Source organism: Diceros bicornis, chromosome 16 (assembly GCF_020826845.1).
Source record: "Diceros bicornis minor isolate mBicDic1 chromosome 16, mDicBic1.mat.cur, whole genome shotgun sequence".
In the NCBI taxonomy this organism is placed as follows: Eukaryota; Metazoa; Chordata; class Mammalia; order Perissodactyla; family Rhinocerotidae; genus Diceros; species Diceros bicornis.
In genome coordinates this window covers 50,955,757-50,976,297 of record NC_080755.1, presented here as the reverse complement: position 1 = coordinate 50,976,297, position 20,541 = coordinate 50,955,757, and positions in this window count along the sequence as shown.

Here is a 20,541-nt window from a genome sequence, read left to right as displayed (position 1 = left end):
AGGGACACTACTCTGCTTTACTCCCTCTGGGTCCAGGGAGGAAGAGAGGCAGCATTAAAATTTACTTTATTATTCATACTGTGAATCTATGTTTTCTATGTAAAGAGAATCTGGAACTAGAAGGTGACTGTTAAGCAAATCAACACACTGGAGATTCTGACAGAGTAAGCTCACCCACATTTGGACAGAGCTCTTCATCTCCCATCATCTCACATGTTGACTATTAACTTCTGAAATGGCATCTTGCTCGAGCCTTCCTGATTTAATTAGGGATGACTGGGATGGACATGGAACCATAAGCACAAAACGCAGTTGCCTATGACTGCCACAGCATCGGGAACAAAGTGAAAGGTGATCTCCCCTAGAAGGGCTGTGAGCCTGCTGCCGCTGGCCTTCCCTCCTCTGTCTCCTCAGTGTCAGAGGTGTCTTTCCTTGTGGTCAACACTAATGCCTCAAAGTGGCTCAGGAAACCATCTCCCCCGCCTCTTCAGGGCTCTCCTGTCTAAATATCACCTTTCTCCTGTAGCATCACTAACCTCTTTGCCACTTCTTCCCTTCACCGTTTGAAGATTCTCTCTAGAAATCCGTTCTTCCAGATATTAAAATATAAAATGCAGCTACAATAATAGAAATACCTCGGAACTGCAAAAGAAAGAAACAGTAGTACAGATTCCAGAAACAGACCAAGCTACATTGCAGAATATAGCTTGTAGTCAAGTTGGCATTCAAATCAATGGTGGAAAAAGCATCATTTAATAAATGGTGTTGGGACAACCATTTTGAAGATAAATAAATCTGGATCCTAACTTTGCTCCTTAAACCAAAGGAGATTCCAGATGAATCAAAAGTTTAAACATAAAAACCATACAACTACTAGAAGAAGTCATGGGGAGATTTGTATAATGTCTTGAGTGGGGAAGGCGTTTCTAAACAGGGATACACAATCCTAAATTTTAAAGGAAAAGATTATTATATTTTTTGACATAAAAATATAAAACTTACACTACATTAAAATGTAATATTATTCAATAAATAAATAAAGGTAAAGGGAAAACAACTAAAAAGTCCAAATGGCTTACTGAATTCAGTTATTAATTCTAATATTTCCTTTTCTTTTCCAATAGTTACACAGATGATTTAATCTTTTATCGCATTAGCTAAACCCTCCAAAGCAATGTAGAAGTAATAAATAAGTTGAAATAGCAGGTGTACCTATCATAGTCCTCATTTTAATTCAGATGACTTCTTTTGCACTATAACCCTTGGTATGATGTTTGCTTTTGTGTTTTGGTAAATCTTGCCATATTTAAGTAGCATTTTTTTTCTGAAATTGATACCAAATTATCACAAGCCTTTTGAATATCTATTAATATTATGGGTTTTTCTTTTAATTCGTTACTGTAATGAATTACTATTTACAGATTTTTTTTAAATGTTGAACAATTCTTGCATTCCAGAATAAACCTACTTAACCTTGGTATGCTATTCTTCTGATACAATACTGCATTTGATTTGTGAATATTTTATTTAGAATTTTTACATCTATATCCATAAGTGAAATTAGTCTATAGTTTTACTTTGGAAATATCTTTATTAAAGGCTGTTATAAAACATAATGCTAGCCCAATGAAAAATAAAGGAAAACACAGGAGAATATTGTATTTCATAAGATAATTTGGGGATGCCTTTCATCTACTTCTAAAGAACTGTTATTAAACTTTTTTGAGCCATGGATACCTTTAAGAATTGAATGAAACTTTCGGACTTAGACCTTTGGAAAATAGGATGTGCTCCCTTAAGCTTAATTTTGCATAAAATTTCCAGGGGTTCATAGGAGCTCATCCACAAACTCTGCATTACATTCCTGGTCAATTAGAACCTGAAGGAAATGGCCCATTTATTTTTCCATTTTCTCACTAGACCCTAAGGATCTTGAGGACATGGACTGTGTCTTATTCACCTTCCAGTACTTAATGTGGTAGACACTGTGTTTAGAACCTTGGCAAGTTGTTTCACAAACCTTGTCATCCTCACAGCAGCCTTGCAAGGTAGGTTTATGGGCAAAGACATTTGACATAAACCCCCTTTTACGTATACGGCTTTCTTTTCAGTCGTCAGCATCCTGCTAAATTAGTTGAAACGGTACGCCTTAAACACAGACCGCCTAATGCATCTAGAGAATAATGTAGGAGTTTGAATTGAACCTCAGTTGCCAGGTTAGAATGACCAGAGGTGTGCGACTGGAGTTTATTTTTTTATTCCTGTGGTGGGAATCCCAAGCCCTGGTGCCTGGCCGCTGCACCAGGAGCCAAGACCACACCTCGCTGGCCTCTAGAAAGGCCCTCTGCCCTCGCTTTCAGGGTACCTCAATGTGGCAGGACATGCCGTCTGCACCTTCCTCATAGCAACAGTCCCTGCCTATTGCTCTCCTGATTGGACTGGTGGGATACAAGAAGAAATGAATATTTGGTCTTAGTCCCTGGTTCCTGACACAGAGCTTCTAACACGTGGAAATCTCTGGAGCGTTGAGTTTCTTTTTGTATGCTAATGGAATGGCTAGGTGCTGGGAGTTCCCCAGATCCCTTCAGGCTGGGGCTGGTCTCCAGAAAGGCCAAGGCATGATTAGCAGGGTGGAACTCTCAGCCCCGCCCCCCTGAGGGAGAGGAGAAGGGATATTGAGTTCAATCACCAATGGCCAATGATTTAATTAAGCATATCTACACAATGGAACCTCCATAAAAATCCCTAAACGACAGAGATCAGGAGTTTCTGGGTTGGTGACCACATCGAAGTGCTGAGAGGCTGACGGGCCCCAAGAGGGCATGGGAGCTCCACTCCCCTACCCCCATACCTTGTCCTGTGCACCTCTTCCATTTGACTGTTCCTGAGGGGTATTCTTCATAATACACTGGTAAATGTGAATAAAGTGTTTTCCTGAGTTCTGCCAGCCATTCTAGCAAGTATCGAACCTGAGGAGGGGGATAAGGGAACTCCTGATTTATAGCTAGTCAGTCAGAAGTCTTGTGGGACTGAGCCCTTAATCTGTGGGGTCTGCCCTAACTCCAGGGAGGGAGTGTCAGAATTGAACTGAATCCAGAAAATTGGAGAATTGCTTGGTGTGGGGAAAAAACTCCCACACATTTGCTGTTAGAAGTGCTGTGAGTTACCGCAACTCAGAAGCCAGTTATCTCAGATACCAGTAAGCTGCTGAGACAGCTCCCCCTCCACTTCCCTGGGGCGCTTGTGCAATACCATCTGAACCGGAGAAAACTGGATCCTCCTTCTCCCCTGTCTTTCTTCCCTTCTGCACTGGAGAGACTGGAGGCAGCATTCAAGCTTGTTTTTTGTTTTACTCATTCCCCAAGCAGTTGGTTTCTCTGTGTAAGGGGAGAACCCCTTTGCCCTCAGAAACCTTCTGCACATCCACCTGAAAGAAAAAGAATTTGCTTCTACCTCCATCTCTGGAACTAGAAAATTTGCCTTGAATCCAACCAGTTCATTAGATTTTACAATATCTATTTTGCAAATGAGAACATTGAGACCTTGAAATTTACAGCTAATTTGCTCAAGTTCACACACACACACACAGCAATGCAGTGTCAGGGTCTAACAGTGGCATGTCTGCTCTGCGCTCAGTTAAATTCAAGACAGTTTGCTTTAAGAGGGATTTCTGCTTTAGGGGGACACTATTGCATCACCTAGTGTATAAAGTATTTGATTGCTCCCCACACACATAACCCATTCCTAATTCACGCACAGTTGGAAAGTTCCTCTGGTTTAATATTTCATTAGGGAGGCTGAGGTGTCTCACTCCGTGAAGAGATGTTAGAGGAGAGGAGAAGGGAGAGAACATTCTTCTGAGCATGAAATTAGAACTGGAGGGTTGGCAAGGGTAGGTTGTCCACAAGCCTTCAGTCTTCTGGATGCATCCTGCCAGGGATTACAAGAATTCTTTGTGAAAAGTCAAAGAAAAGAAGATTACATGGTAAATAGTTGTGTCTCCCCCCTGCCCCCAACCTCATTCACCTACTTCCAGAAATAAGTTTTATTTTGACTCAGCCCCAGAATTTGAGTCATGGACACTCCCACACATACTTGGCAACTTCCTAGATGTTCGCCCTCTCAGATCTCCAGACTTCTCTAACTGCTTAGAGATTAAGCTTGGTCTTTCTCACCAATTATGTGGTTCCTTTCTCTGGCTAGAATAACAACACTCTGGCTCAGAAGGGAATTGCAACACCATGCCCAGTCTTTCCAGTTGGGCAGGTCTGGAGAACTGGGCAAGATGATCTGTGGCTGCGATTGTGACAATGGGTTTTAAGTGTGGGTCTTTCCTATAGCACTGGAATTCTGAGGCATCTGTTACAAAGCATGCCTGGACTTGTGACTCTCCAAGACAGGTGCGCCTTTTCTCATTTAGGCCTCTTGTGCAATTGTCTTCATTTTTCAAATTAACGTATTAGCTTTCTTCACATTGATAGTTTCTACCCTTCCTGGAAAGCATGATGCTAAAGCAAAAACAAAATATTGACGGCTTTATCCATAGAAGATGATAATACCTTGCTAGGTATTAATACAATAATAGCAAACACTGACGTAGCACTTAGTATATGCCAGACACTGTTGTAAGTTTTTTTCATATATTAACTCATTTCATCCACACAGCAACTCTGTGAGGTTGGTTCTGTTGTCATTCCTAGTTTGTGGATGGGAAAACTGAACCACAGAGAGGGTAAGTAACTTGCCCAGTGTCTCACACCTATTAAGTGATGGATTCGAACAGACTGTATGCCCTTTACTACCACACAATTCTGCTCCTCATATGGTATATTTCTGAACAGGACTCAATGCGAGTGACAATCTCAGACATCAATGGAAACCATGATTCAGACCTTGGGAGCCCTCCATTCTCCAACAGATATGGCAGGCCCCAAGTACAAGGACAAAAATGTGAGAAAGACTTTTGGTCAGCTATTCATTTCTTAACACCTTTACTGTTGTCGTTTTGGTGAGAAAAAAGAATGGAGGAAATGAGTGCACATACATGCAATAAAACACTAATTTTGAAAAATTATTGGAAAAAATATAATTCTGTTAAAGAAATGCAGCTGGCTATTTTCAGAATAGTTTTATAGAGAATCAAAACAAGTCTCTTCTAAAAAAGATCTAATGTCTTTTAGTAACAGAAAAATAATAATTTGTGCAGAATTTATTTTATGAAAACAGTTCTCTTAATCATTGTTGAATTATAAATGCAAACATCAAACAACAACAAAAAAACTGCACAAATTTCAAACCATGAGAGATTTACCTAAAAGAAAGCAGGAAGATTGTTTTTCCTCCCTGACTCTCTGATCTAGGATCCCTAAAATTCGGGAAAAAGGAGATAGCTAAATCTCCTATTAAACAGGTACTACTTTTCAGGTACTAGAATAAGATTTTTTTTAATTTTTTTGTTTTCTAATTTTTTCACTGTGATATGCACCATATGTATCAAAGAGTGTCGAAAACGTATATGAACAATCTAAAGAATAATTGTAAATGAATACTTATGACTAAATTCTGGGCCAGAGAATATAGATGGAAAAGATATGGTTCACTCAGACCACTGACAGACTGGCCACAAAGAGCTCCCAGAGGGGCTTCACCAATCTCTCTCCCTCGTCTGTTCTCTGCATGAGGACAGGGCGACTGTATTAGTCTGCTGGAGCTGCCGTAACAAAGTACCACAGACTGGGGGGCTTAAACAACAGAAGTTTATTTTCTCACGGTTCTGGAGGTTAGAAATCCAAGGTCAAGGTGTCAGCAAGGTTGCTTTCTCCTGAGGCCTCTCTCTTCAGCCTGCAGATGGCCACCTTCTCGCTGTGCACTCACATGGCTTTTTCTCTGTGTATGTGCATCCCTAGTGTCTATGTGTCCAAATTTCCTCTTCTTATAAAGACATCAGTCAGATTGGATTAGGGTCACCCTAAGAGCCCCATTTTACCTTAATCTCCTCTTTAAAGGCCCTATCTTCAAATACAGTGGCATTCTGAGGTACTGGGGCTTAGGGTTCAAAATATGGTTTTTTTGGGGGGAGGGGGGACAATTCAGTTCATAACAGTGACCTTGAAGCCAAAAGATGGTAGAGTCACAAGATGGAAGGATCCTGGCTGCCTGAATCACTCCTTGGAAGAGAGAAGCCTAGAACACCTCTCAACCAGGACCACCAGTATTATACTTCACATGACCCACAAAGGAACTTTCCATTTTGCTAAGTCACTTATATTTTGAGGTTGTTTATAGTAGTTAGCCAGCACTGAATAAGACTCAGGTGAAAGAAAACTCAACCATCCCCTACTGAGTTTGTCTATCTAAGTCAGGTATTAATACGCTAGCTGCAGGAGATGAGAAAAGAGTGCAAAGAAAGAGAAATGATTCTAGACTTGTATCCCCCCAAATCAATTTGGTGAAACTGACCATGCCCGTTAGGTTCTATAAAGAATTAATACAGTAATTAATGACAAATCGTACGAATAATTTGAACTAAGTTTTCTTGAAGTGCAATGAATAGTTCTGGTTCTTATGTGGACCTGAAAGGATTGTAGAATTAATACACCTGAATTAGTTAATTTGCAATTGTTTGGTAAATTGATCAAGCCTCATATTCTGACAGCTTCACAATCTCTACTAGGTCTATTGATGTTTGACGACTGGAAGCAGAGGGCCTGCCAACACTCAATATTCTTCTGTTCAGAGGCAGTACATTAGGGTTTTAAGGGAAGAACTAAAGGAATTAGAAAGTCACCTGCTTAACAGCTTAAGTGTCCTAAGCTGCCAAAAGGATGATGTCTCTCAGTGAGCAAGAAAATGCTGAGCAAAGACTTAGGATACAGGCAAGTGTTGCTCATGGGCAGACTCCCTGAAGGAAAAGAAACCTAAGGCACATGGGAGATGAAGGATGCTCGTGGATAAAGCCTGGGGTCTGTAGGTCCCACACAGGCTCCCTCACAGCTCCCTGCTGCTGGAGAGAGACAGTGTTGCTTCAGCTGACCCTGCTAATATCCACATCTGGTCCCTTGTCCCCAGCCTCATTCAACTCTATCCCTCTTCCAGTCTTTTCTGTCTTGGACAACTCTATCTAATCTTCACTGGGGAGAACCGGCTCTGCTTGACCAACTATTCCTCCAAATCTTTTTATCTTACACCTGGCTGTTGGCTTTTGAAACTAAAAGCCAAGAGTTTGGTTCTTGTTTCTCTGGTTCTGCTATGACAGTTCTCCCTGGAGGTAACAGAGCTTGGTTTCTGTCTGCCCAACAGCAGGAGGTTCATGGAATAACCCACCAAAAACTAAGTTAATACATTAAAAGATCTTCCTGCCATGTGATCAAAATAAACAGCTGGAAAACTGTCACCCTCGTTTTATGTTTAGTTGGGGGAGAATGCAATTAAAGAGAGCTGTAAGTTATCTAAGGAAACATTTACAGCCACAGGCAATCTGTCCTCCTGTGGGAATCCCTGGCAAAGAATCCACTAGGATGATGTGGTCACTGTGTACTTGACAGAGAAGTTGCCTGCTATCAGGTGAAATGAAATACCCCTCAGAGACGACAAGAGGTTTATGTGTTGCCAGGCACGGGTGTCCTCTTGCAGATGAAGCATGGCCTTGTTTCATACCATTGCAAAGGCACATGTCATCTGGGGTGTTCAGGTCAGAGCTACCACCACGGAGAAGGAGCCTCCTGTTTAGACTACAAGGCAAAATTGAGCAAGGTTTAGGAATACTACATTTGACGCAGAATTAAACATTAGCCAGTCCAGGATGACTAATTTCACTCCGTTTCACAGCAGGTTGAACAAGATAAAAGTCAACCTCCTGGTATGTTTAAAGCACTAAAAACTCGAAATAATGTATAAGTGGCAGTAACTGGTCAGGCTTCAAGGTCAGACTATTCTACAAGATTCGTATCATTGTAAGACATTTTGCATTTGAGAGTATCAGGAAGCCACAAGTGACCATCGGTATTTTGGCCTTGGCTGAAACTACTATTTAGGGTGGGTGGATCCTCAATTTTTTTCATCCTTCTCCGGACATGGGAAGCTCTGAAAAAGACCAGAGACTCCTCAGATTCAGAAACAGCCAGAGATCGGTGTAAACACACCCAGGGCAGCACTAAGAGCTGTTTTCTGCTGTTTGGCCTATTCCAGGAAATCTGAGCAGCAGACGGTAAGTGTTGTTGAGATGGGTTTTGGTGGTTTGGTTGGTTGGGTAAGAGGGTGCTTTGGTTTGGTTTATTCCTGGACTCAACTTATAGAATAGGTGGCAAATCACAAGAAAATTAGCCAAGATCATGAATCTTTAAAGAGACTTAAGGAATTACCACACACACACAGACACACACACACACACAGACGTGCACACACCCCCTCTACCCTGACATTTTCTCAGTACAGGAATTGGCATCAGGAGAATGAGTGACTTTCCCGGTTCTCTCAGCAAGTTAGTTGCGACACTTGGACAAGAACCTGGTTCTCTGTCTCTGAGTCCAAGGCTTTCCCCACTTCAAAATATTGTCTCCGTGGCTGTCATGGGCTTGATCATAAAAGCCACCTACCAGCCATGAGCCAAACCGTCTTCCTTCACCACTACTACGACCGCAGCTTCTGCACGATGGCCCTACTATGTTGGCACGATGAAAACTCACGTGAAGGATGACACCCACATCAGTGCAAGGTTCTAACTGAGACAGGAAACTGTGTGCACAGCACAGAGTAGGTGCTGAAGAAGTAGCTTATTAATGAATTAATCCATGAATGCGTGAATAGTGTCATGTGTTGTCAGGACATTATACAAAGAGTGAGCAGCCCACGTGTGCTGAGCGTCTTAGATCTACATTCTCAAAGTATTTGGCTAAGGGTTAGCTGATAATGCTAAACTTATGAATGATGCTGAGCACGGACCCCAAATTCAGGTCACTCTGGTGTTCAAACGCTTTAAGTAAAATGTCAAAATTCAGAACATACAGGATGAAAAGCTGATCGGTTAATCTTTGTGATTAAAATACTCTTAAAATTATATTAAAACATTAAAATTGTTTTAAATGTATTAACAGTGATTATTTCTGGGACTGCCATGATGGGTAAATTTCCTTCCCTTTTTTTCTACCTTTCTGTATATTCTGAATTTTTTAATATTAAAAATGTAATTGAAGAAGGGCAGACTGTTGAAAATGAACTGAAAAGGATCAAGTACGGTAGCACCTATTGCCTGCCAGGTCCTAGGTCCTGGAGACAGAGCAGTACACAAAAATGCCAGGGTCCCTGCCATCAGGGGCCCTACATTCTAGAGTGGGCATCAGATTGTTAACAAATCGACAAATCTAGACCAAGTGGTGAAGAAACAGAGTTGGGGTATAGTGAATTATGGTGCAATTTTTAAAAGGATACTCAGTGAAGGCTTCTCTGATAAGGTGATATTTGAGCAGAAATTGGAGCGATAATAAGGAAAGAAGCAGGAGACCAATTAGGAGGCCACTACAATGATCCAGGTGAGGGATGGCGGTGGCTCCGACTTAAGCAGAACAGAGAAGGGACATCTTCTGTCTGCACTCAGAAGGTGCAGCTGACAGAGTTTGCCGATGGAGTGACAGAATGTGAGGGATAATAGAAAGAGAGGCGTCTGGATGCATGAAGACACTGAGTTTGGCCTGAGAGTACTTAGCTTCCGAACCAGCCCAGCTGAAACCTAGGTATCTTTCGAAGGAGCTTCACTTCTCTGAGCTTGTGTTACTCTTCAACACGCTGTCCCCATCCCTTCTCTTGTCTGCGTTCACAAGAGTCTTGTGACCTCCATTGTATAGCTGAACAGAAAGGAATCCTGGACTCAATAAATTAGCCAGAGTCATGCCACTGGTAAGGATAGAACTGAGACTAAAATGAACATTTTCCAGTTTACCTGGGTAGGTTTCCTAGAAGCTAGTGGCTCCACATTTTCATTCTCCACAGTGCCCAGCAAAGCACCTGGCCTATCGTAGGCTCCCAACAATGCTCACTGAGTTCATTCCCCACAGGCAGCTCTGTCATGAAGACCAAGGACACAGGCTTTGGAATCTGATGGATCTCCGTTCTGTCTCTACCTCTGCATTCAGTCTTCTGACTTTGGGCAGGCTTCCAAACCTTCTGACCTACAGTTTCTCCCCTTGTTAAAAAAAAGTGGAGATGATCATACTTAGCCCTGCTGTTGTTGGAAGGATTAAATGAAATTATACTTACAAAGCACTTAATGCAGGAGCTGGCACACATCAAACAATCAGAAAGGGTAAACTGTTATTAAAACAAGGACCTACAGACAGCGTTTAATCCCTCCTGGCTCCCCAGCCCACACTGCAGTTCCTACTGAACCTGTTACAAGACCCTGAAACTCAAAATAGAGCCAAGCGGAGGTCTTTTGTGCTCAGTAGCACTTGGCCCCACCCTGCCAGGCCCCCTGTGTTGGCTGAAGAACGCAAGCTGATTCATCCCAGCTGCCCGCAGGGCAGTTTCAAATCCCACGGGGCCGTGTGCCTGACCAGATCCACAACAACACCCCACACCCAGCTTTTCCTGTCTGCGGTGAGATAGACAACAAAGAGGGAGGCTGTGTGGGTTTCTGGGCAATTAACTGTGGACCGGCATCTTATCTGAGTCTCTATCCAGCCTTGGTTTGTGTTTTGATGGAAGAGAGACCCCTGGCTTATACAATACCAGTCTGCTGAGAAAAGTAGAGAAGTGTGGCCGTTAGATTATTTTTGTGGGGAGCTAATTAAACAATTAAAGCTATTTCCATATCTAACACAGAAGCTGAAATCTTTTTCAGTCCTATTAACTTGCCTGTTTGCATGTTCCCCTTCACCAGCTCATTAAAAAAAAAAAAAGAAAAAGAAAAAACATTTCCTGGAAATTAACCTGCTGAGTCACCGTACAAAGGCAATGGTGGCCCATTTTCAGCATCAACAGGTGTGCAAACTGGCTTGCTTTTCAGGTTCTCGTTAGATGCCCTGTCCTCATCACCTCTCATTTGCCTCTTTTCTCTCTGACATCTCCCCACCCCGCCACGCGCCTAGTAGGGGTTTGCTTGCCCCGCCCCCCGCCCCCACCTCACACCCTTGGAAGCTATACAGTATCTCCCTCTGTTGTGCTGATTCTTTCTGAAAACATAGTGGTATAGGAAGTAGGGGAGAGAGGCCTCAGGAGCCAGCCGCCTGCCTCCATGCAGCAACAGAATCCACCAGAAGCCTAAGGGAAATTTTTGAGACGTACACCAGAAGCATCTTAAATCATAATACTCATGGGCCTCAACAAGCCCTCCTGCCTTGGCACTGACAGTTTTGATGGATATGCCCTATTACTTATTTAAAGCTTGGATGGGATCAGAATCCGAATATTAGTGCCAGAAAGGGCGGTAGAGGTAGGTATCATCTGGTGCAGTGGTTCTCAGTCTGGCTGCACAAATCACCTGCAGAGCTTGACAAATACTGATGCTCAGGCCCCACCTCAGACCAATTGAATGAGGCTTTCTGGGGTTGGGATGGGATATTTTAAATCTCCGCAGGGGATTCTCAAACACAGCTAAGTAGGAACCACCACCAATCCAGTCCAACGGCTCGTAAATATTACTGAGTCACAGGCTCCCTTGACAAATACAATGGACCTCCTCTGCAGAAAAACAACCTTCTCACACACATTTTCAAGGGAGACACTGACATCTTGAGACCTCCCTGTCAGGTCAGACTTTCCTTTAGGCAAATGATGAGTGAGGCTGGGCGAGGAGCCTCAGCCCAGCAATAAGGACCAGAGCTAACAAAAGCCAGGTCAATATTCTTCCTCCTCTCTTAGTGCTGAGCACTCACAGAATTTCTTTTATCTGACCAAAACTAGCAAGGTACCACAAGTAGTGAGGAAAGCAACAAGCCATTTAACTTATCAAATGTTTTTATTGAGCAGATCTCAGGCAAATCACGAATTAATACTAAAATTCATCAGTCTGTTGAAACTGGTCTTAGCGAAGTTTACTAATTATCTTGAATACCTCCTGTTGTGGATTGAATTGTGTCCCCAAAAGATACACCGAAGTCTTAACTCCCAGTACCTGTGAATGTGACTTTATTTGGAAAGAGGGTCTTTGCAGATATAATTAAGATGAGGTCACTAAGATGGGCTCTTATCCAATATGACTAGTGTACTTATAAGAAGAGGGAATGGCCATGTGAAGACCTCGACACACAAGGAGAATGCCATGTCACCACAGAGGCAGAGATTGGAGTGATACATGCTTCCAGAAGTCAAGGAACGCCAAGGATTGCCAGCAACCACCAGAAGCTAGGAAGAGGCAAGGAAGGATTCTCCCCTTCAGATTTCAGAGGGAAAATGGCCCTGCTGACATCTTGATTTCAGATTTCTGGCCTCTAGAATTGTGAGAAAATAAATATCTGTTGTTTTAAGCCAGCTAATTTGTGGTACCTTGCAAGGCAGCCCCAGGAAACAAATACACCACCTATTGCCCCATTGATTTAAACAGCAAATTGGGGTGCAGAAGCCACAGAAGAGCTGCTAGGGCTCTGAACGCCAGCCTTCCTGCCTGGCTTGATGAAGAGATTTCCTCAATGGGAACCCTGAGGCTATTCTCTGCTCTGCTTTTTTAGGAAGATCCTGCTTGAATATTTTGTTCCCTGTTGTTTCATTCATGGCACCCTGTTTGTTTCCTTTGGGTGCTTATAACTGTCTCTGACGTTCATCTCCCCACTGGATTGTGACTTCCCTGGGGGCAGGGATAACGCTTGTCTTGTTCACGGCCCACACCTATCCCAGTGCCAGGCGTGAAGTAAACTCTAATAAAGGCTTGTGTGAATGCATGAATGTGCACATGGTGTTCAGTCTTCATCAAGATGGACTTCTCTGCTGTATCTGACTTTATTGGTCACCTCCTTTCCTCACCTGACTTGAGTGATGCCAAATAGTCTCTTGACCATTATGATTATTCCCTCTTATTTTCCTTAACAGGCCTCTCTTCCTCTGCACATCCCTAAAACCCTTGTGTTCCCTGGGGTTCATTTTTTATCTCACTCTCTATTCAACTCTTCCAGTTGTAGCAACTGCTGATATTCATATGACTCCCAAACTTGGGTCAAGTTCTTCCCTGAGCGTCACAGTTGTATATCCACACTGTCTGCTAGACGTTTCCACCTGAATGTCCCACAAGAACAGCAAATAAAAGTCAATCAACCTTACCTCTTCTTTATATCTCAGCTCGGTCCCCTCTTCTACCCTTAACCACAGCCACCATTGAGGCCTTCACCATCTTTCTATAACAACATCCTTTGTGCTTTCTCAGATTTTAGACTTTCCTCAAATCCATCCTTTATATAGGCACAGACTGAGATATCTAAAAATCGACTTACTGGTTACTCCCACTTAGACCAGCACAATCATTTTACAAGATAAAGTCCAAGCCCCTTAATATGACACACCAGGCCCTACTTCTCTCTCCTGCCTTAAACTGTAAGATCCAGCAGCACCGAGTGTCTCAGATGCTGTGTAGTTCTCCTCATCATGCATTTGCTCATGCTAGTTCCTCTGAGAGAAATGAACTAGTTAACTTCTCATTCTTTAAGAATTGTGGTAGTGGACAGCCTTTAAAAATGGATTTCAATAATCCCCAATTCCTGGTATTCATGACCTGTGTGATCCCCTCCCCTGGAGTGTGGGTTGGACCTAGTGACTTGTTTCTAACAAATAGAATATAGCAAAAGCAATGGGATGTCACTTCCATGATTAGGTTATAAAAGACAGTGATCCCTATCTTGTTTTTTCTGCTCTCTCTCTCCCTCCCTCTCTCTCTCTCTCTCATTCTTCTTGAGTGTTTGCTCTGATGAAGCAAGCTGGAGAAGCCTATGTGGCAAGAAATTGAGGGTGGCTTTTAGACAGCTTCCAGTTAAGAACTGAGACCCTCTTGGGGCCAGCCCTGGTGGTCTAGTGGTTAAGTTTGGCACACTCTGCTTCGGCAGCTAGATTTGGTTCCCAGGCGCGGGCCTACACCACTCATCTGTCAGTGGCCTTGCTGTGGTGGCAGCTCACATACAAAAAGAGGAAGATTGGCAACAGATGTTAGCTCAGGGCGCATCTTCCTCAGGAAAAAAAAAAAAAAGAACTGAGGCCCTCAGTCCAACAACTGTCAAAGAACTGAGTCCTTCCAACAACCACATGAGAGAGTTTGGAAGTAGATTCTTGCCCATTTGAGCCTTCAGATGAGACCACAGCTCTAGTCAACACCTTGACTGCAGCCTTGTGAGAGACCCTGAAGCAGAAGAGCCCCCTAATCCACACCTAGACTCATGATCCACGGAAACTGTGAGATAATAAATATGTATTGTTTTAAGCTGCTAAATTTGGGGGTAATTTGTTACACAGCAATATATACCTAATACACTCATATCATGCAACATCTATTCCATGAAGATTTCAATACCTGCTGCCAAACACACACATACACACAGATGCACACTTATGCTTTGTGAGCCTCAGAACTCCCACAACACTTTGTGCTCAGCTCTTAGCACTGTACTTAAAAGATTAATTGTAATTATCTGTTTTTGTCTTGATATTCCCACTAAACTTTGAGACACTCAAGGCTATGACATGTGTTCTTGGTTATTTTATCTTTGTATATCTAGTGTCAAATGTACTTCTTGGCACATGTGGTCAAAAATTACTTTAGGGATGAATGAATGAATAAGTAAATGAATGAATGCCATTTTGCTAAGTGATGCAGAAGATTAAAAAATAAATTAGATCTATGTTACACCTGTAGGAGCTTATAATCAAGTTGCACAAGCAGACATAAAATCCATTAACATAAATGTGAGTGAAATAAGTGTAATCATAAGAAAAATGTGCTCTGGAAAAATAAAAAATGGAACCTCTTTTCTGATCTGAGCAATCTGAAAATACTTCTCAGAGGAAATGGCTTTTGACATTGGCCTTGAAGGATAACAGAGCTTTGAGAAGTAAAAACAAGAAGGCAAAACTCAAATTTAATGAAAACTATAAACAAATCTTAGAAAGTGAAGAAATCTAGCATGATGACAGAGTTAGGTGGCAGAGGGAGAAGCTAGATGGAGATGAAAACTGGAAATTAATTAGCTTAAAGTGAGCACGTGAGGTCATTACTCTTCGATAACATGTTGAAAGCAGAAACTTGGGAAACTGACATTTAAAAACCAAGAGGAAAGAGGAAGTTGCTAAGAGTTAAGAGGACTCAAGGCACATGGTGCGGTATGCTAATCACTTTACATAAGTTGGAAGGAGGAGGTGATGCTCTGAGGTTGAACATGATGCAATATAACAAGAGGCCTTGGGATGTGGCAGTTAGGCTGCTGGTGACCTTTAAGAAAACAGTATCTATGAAAAAATGGAGATGGAAGACAGACTACAAAATGATAAAAACACAACATGTTTGAGGAAGTCAAACAAGGAAGACTAGCCTTTGGAGAAGCGTCCCAGGGATAACTTGGTAGACCAGCCTGTTAAGACTTCTGAGTCACTGGTGATTTTGATATGTGAAATAACTTATCTGATAAACAACATCTTTCTTCATTTGAACTTAAAAATTCCTGATCCTTCCTGAATTTTTTCTTTTCTCCAGTGAACACCTTCATTTTTCATAACTGTTAATTCTGGACCATTTGTAGATGTTTCATCTGATTGGGCTCAGCTGTCTCCTCAACTAAACTGTGAAGTCCGGAAGTCAAAGACTTTCTCCATCTCTTCACTCAGTGTGTACTTAATAATTCTAACGAAATCAGGATAACATTTGGCTTTCGGAAATTCTTTGTAATCCACCCAGAGGTGTTTTTTTCTTTTTTTAGCAACCATTGATTGGGGGCTTACTAACGGCCAGGTCCTGGGCTGAGAGAATTGCATCCATCATCTCTTTTAATCCCCTTGTGAACCCTGTGATTCCACAGGGCTGGGGAGTTATGTTTATCCCCTTCTCACAAATGAGCCAAAAAGAAAAAAGAAGCAGGATATAGTTTATTTAGATGGAGATCCTTAGAGTACAGCCACACAAGGGTGACCAGCTATGTGGTTTGCCCTGAACTGAGGGCATTTCCAGGACATGAGACTTTCAGTTTCCAAACCAGGACACTCCCAGGCAAACCCAGACCAGAGGACTTTCCATAGGCTTTAGGAATGAAACAGTAAAATGTTGCAATAAAGAAAGGGGCTGATATCTATGTCCTGCCAGAAATATTTATGATGAAGAGAATTCCAATGTAACTGTAGATGATTTAGGTTGAAAATTATAGCAGAATGTGTTTCTAAACATGTAGAAATATACACTTTTTAATTTCACCAGCTTACTCTCAAAAAAGTGGGATTTGTAAGTAAGCCACATCTAGGCCATATTACCATCCTTCTCCCCCTTTATGTGAATTTAAAGTCTGGAAGAAAAGCCCAGATTTATCATCCAGGCTGGTACTTACCCAGGCCCCCAAGGAGTCATCTGTGAAGTATTAGCCTGACTTCCTCATATGCTTCTATAACTACATTTTGAAAGTTAAATGAAAGTTTTAGTTCTGATTTGCTAATTCTCAGAAATCTGTTCTTTTTGACTCGACATCAGTAAAAATTTCAAAAGGAGGAAAGGAGCCCTTTTCTCACTTTTGTGTCAGGTGCTGTATTGTGCTGTATGTGTCTTTTTTTGAGATAGGCAAAGGAGGATGTTTTCCCCTCTGCTTTTTGATAAACTGATAAATGTGTATGTTTCCTGAAAACAGAGGATCTGGGAATCTCTTACTAAAAAGTGAACTTCGTAAAACCAAAAGATTTCATAATCGACACAACCACCCGTTGCTCCCTGCCCCTCCTGCAACACTTGTCCACATGAATCACCAAGAATGCAGACTGGTTAATTCAGATGTTCTCTATTGTTTAGTTTTAAAAAAAAATGGTGGCAACAATTTCTTCTTCCTGCCTAACCTCTGGTTGGCTTTGCTGAAATAGGGCGGACACGGCGGGGCAGCCGACAAAACACACAAATTGCTGTTTTGACAGGCTTCTTTGAATCCTTTTCTTTCCCATTACAAATAGCTCCTGCAGGTCTGTCTCAGTAGGTGCTGTTTTGGTCTTAGCTGGGGACAAGCGAGCCAGTGGGGAGTGTGTGTCTTTCAGAGTTAATTCCATGCTTGTCCATCACAAAATCCCTCCCTGGGATGAGATGGCGCATTACCTTCCCTCCTGGCTCACTCTGGTTTCTTCTTGGAATAACATAAGACAGTTTCCTGAGGTTGCATATTCATCACTCGAGATTGGAAAGCAACTAGCTGCCGTGCTGTGCTCGAGGAATGCAAACTGGTGCTGCACTTATCAGTCTTTTTCACATATCAGCTGGTTTAATAATCAACCTTCCACCCTCAGAAGACCCAGGGGTATAAAACTTGGCTGTATTTAATGAGGCGCTGGGCTGGAAAACAACCAGCTTTGCTCTGGGAGGGGGCCCTCCCTCAACCCCATGTGGGAGGCAGTTGTGCTGTAGTGGCAAGAGAAGATAGCTTTGAGGTCAGAAAGACCCAAGTTCAAATCCTGTGTCTTCCACTCATTTGCCAATTGACTTTGGGAAAATGGCTGATTCTCTGAGGTGGTTTCCTCCACTAAATAAAGAAGATAATCACATCTTCCAAATAATTGTGAGCACTAGATGAAATAATAAAATTATGTGTCTGAAGTGCCTGACACATCGTGGGTGATTAGTAAGCAGTGTTTATTTTGTGGAAGCTTACAACACGTGAATACAGACTCCAACTAGCCCTATAGAAACCCTATAGGTGAATGCAACTCATGTTCCCTAAAGCCAAAAACAAAAGCTGACAGGATTTGACCTCTGTTCTCCAAATTACCAAATTTTCACAGTTTCATCTAAGGGGAGAGCCTGCCCTTCTGGATTCTCCCCTGAAAACAGCCTTGCCCAAATCTAGTCAAGTCCAAAATAACTAGACAGGACCTTCTTCCTGTTTCTCGAGGTGGTATTGTGTAAATCAGGACCCGAATTTTATATGAATATGTGCAAGGGACTTCAGGCAGTTTGACAGTATTCGTGAAACCTATTATGTACAGGGGGAAAATAAATGTTTTACCATCACTAAGAGGTTACAGATTAAAACCAGATGGCCTCATCAAGGGAAAAACTGCCACTTCCTCTCCAACACCACCACTACCCTACTGCCTTCCTTCAACAGGTTTCATTTTAGTCTAATAATCTTAATTGGGCAAGATCTTCCACAGCTTTGTAAAGAAGCTAATATCTAACCCCCTATTTTGAAGGGAAAGTTAACTGACATTTTCCAAGCATGGCCATGCGCCAGACACCGTGAACATTCTCACTTCATTTGATTCTCAAGATGGTTTGAAATAGGTGTATTTTACACCATTTTATAGGAAAATAGACATCAAGCAATTTACCCAGAGTTCTGCAAAGAGTAAGTGGCAAAATAACTGGCTGATTCCAAAGTCAGAAGTCAATGACAATTGCGATGAGAGGAACTTTGTGGTTTTGAAAACAACTGAGTAAAGATGTGGAAATGGAAATGAGCAAATCTCATAAGTTCCATTAGAGATCATTAGTGTGAGAGCATGACAAAAAGAAGAGAAGCCTTTTCTAAAATACAAGAAACATCAAGGGGTTATTTGCACATTCTATTTGCAATCTAAACTCAAGCCCAGGCTCCATGCACTGTGCAGTTTCTAACCACAGAGAGTAGAGAGTTGACTTGGGGGTCAGTCTGAGACCCACACTTACCAAGTAAAGAAATTCTAAATCCTCGTCTATAACTCTTATCAATTGTCTCATTTCTCTGGTGTTTTAAAAAAGTAGCCAATCTGGAAGAAGACAGTTAGTGGGTGTGACCGTTTCACTTTGAATTTGTTAAACTGACTTCTGAAAGTCCATAAAAGAGAAGCTAAGATTAGTGCCTGGATTGTATTGACAAAGTTTTTGCTCTTGAACCATGACCTATTACACGAGGATATTCAAGTGATTACACGGTAGGGTGTGTTCTGTCAGGTGACCCCATCTATTTTCAGCTACAAATAAGCAGCCCTGACAGTGACAGCACCTTCAAGGAAGCCAGAATGCATGGGGAATTCTCATTTCCAAGAAAATGCTTACAAGACCCAGAAGTTCTGCCCAACCTCCTCCAGGACTTAGAATCAATGTTTGGGAGAAGAACCCCGAAAACAGATTTTTTTTTTTCCTTTGGCTTTTCACATCCACTGCCCTACTTCTTTTTGCAAACTCTTCAGTTCTCTCTTAGACTGTCTGAAATGAGGTTGGGAATAGGGCTATAGGACAGGGAGTACAGTGGGAGACCTTCTGCGGACCCTTTTGTCATCCCATTTTTTGTTTCAAACTATAAGTGACCTTAAAGATGATCTGGGTCTCTTGATTTCAGAGGAATCCCTGGCTCACACAGCTCATTAATGGTTTTAGCTCGAAAGACCAGCTGTAGGATTCCAAGGTGGGGTGCTTTTTGCACGTGATCACTCCCAGTTACCAACCTATTTTCAAGATGTCGGTTATCTTCCTGGTGGATCATTCCCTCTGACAAAGGTTTGAGTTTGACACGATTTTAACCATTTTTGCTGTTCCTGCCTAGTGGGATGTGCATATGGGCAGTTACACAAGGGATTAACAAACTCAAAACACAGCGCACAAGGTCTTCAGACTGAAGAACAACTTATCTCATTCATAGATAGATAGATAGATAGATAGATAGATAGATAGATAGATAGATAGATAGATGCTTTGCAAATATACAGACTATTGAGGATTTCTTTTAAATATAAATGCAAGTCAAAGTATTTTTTAATTTCTAGAAGCTTTTTGTCCATCATCAGATACAATTACAATTATGTAGACACCTTGGGAATTCTTTGACATTAAAATACAGCTCTCAGAAAACACAGAGTTCTCATACCAGAAGATTGTGATTCGTGCCCAAGCCTTCTTGTGTTACTCCTTATATAAAAGAGCACCAAGGGTACTTTTAGCAAAACTAATTAACACCAAAGGTTCAATTCTGGCTATGCAGAGGCTTAGGGACAGAGTTACTCCTCCAGTGACCTTCAAATCAAATCACACAGATGAACCCCCCCACTCTTTATGAAGCCAGTCTCGCCCTCCGATTCCTGCAATACGAAGTTCTTCCCCTGAAGGAGCTGTGGTATTGGTACACACCACTTTCTCCACAGCGCCTTCATCCCCCAGCTTTCTAGCTGTCTCTCTCTAGTCACCTGCCTACTGCAGCTCTTCCTCTCTCCCTCCCCTTCTAAGAGAAGCAATTTACACTCAGGATTTGAGCTGACTCTTTTTGAGGGCAGGAGTGGGTTGAAGGTGTGGCTTCTAGATTGAAGCTACAAACCAGGGGTATCTTTTTAGCTCTCACACTCAACAGGAAGGCCACTTGAGTTACACCTACTTCTGCACATGACTAGCTTCAGATGAAGCAATATTTGCTGCTGGGGCAGAGG